Source organism: Etheostoma spectabile, chromosome 7, assembly GCF_008692095.1.
Source record: "Etheostoma spectabile isolate EspeVRDwgs_2016 chromosome 7, UIUC_Espe_1.0, whole genome shotgun sequence".
Classification (NCBI taxonomy): Eukaryota; Metazoa; Chordata; class Actinopteri; order Perciformes; family Percidae; genus Etheostoma; species Etheostoma spectabile.
In genome coordinates, this window is record NC_045739.1 from 13375331 (window position 1) to 13376100 (window position 770).

Below are 770 nucleotides of genomic sequence, written 5' to 3' on the forward strand. Positions count from 1 at the left end.
ACCACACAACCATGATCATTTTAAGACTAAGCCATACAAAAAGTATCAAATATAATTGGATGATTGAATGAAATAGTTTTTTTTATTAAACAACAACAACAATGAGACAACAACGATTGTGTGTGTGTGTGTGTGTGTGTGTGTTTGTGCGCGTGCATGCGTGCGTGTTTGTGTGTGTGCGCGTGCGTGCGTTTGTGTGTGTGTGTGTGTGTGTGGGAAAAAAACATTACATCCCAGCTGTTATACTGACAAGGTCATGGGTGTGGAAAAACAAGAACAAAGTGATGGAACAGGGATGAATATTGTTTATATACTGTATAAGTGTTAAGAAGAGAGGAATACTGTGGGGAAACAATAATAATTAGCATTAAATGACTCCCGTATTGCTTCTCATTTTCCTGGAGGCATGCAGTACACCGCGGGACCCCAGTCTAGCCCACCAGAGATGTCCGCCGTTAGGTGCGCAGCAGTCTGATAAAGTCTTAGCCTGTTCCGCTCTGTGCAGCCTTGAATCCCCCGATGATTGTGCTGTGCACATACAAATAAAGATCAGTATATGCATCATAAAGGACCTCTGATAAAATATAGATGACAGTTCACCGTTGACCTGGTTGGTGTTTCGATTCCCGGCCCTGCAGTCCCATGTCGAAGGGACCTTGGGCAAGACACTGAACACTGAGTTGCCCCCGATGTTGTGCCATCGGTGTGTAAATGTGTGTGAATGTGTATCTGATGAGCAGGTGGCACCTTTTACGGCAGCCTCGGCCACA

The 770-nt window shown here is 44.7% G+C and overlaps 1 protein-coding gene across 1 annotated transcript in view; it reads left to right on the forward strand.

The window, feature by feature from the left end:
- cntn3a.1 (contactin 3a, tandem duplicate 1) overlaps window positions 1-770 on the forward strand; it is a 79639-nt gene that overhangs the window by 45380 nt on the left and 33489 nt on the right. The window lies entirely within an intron of this gene.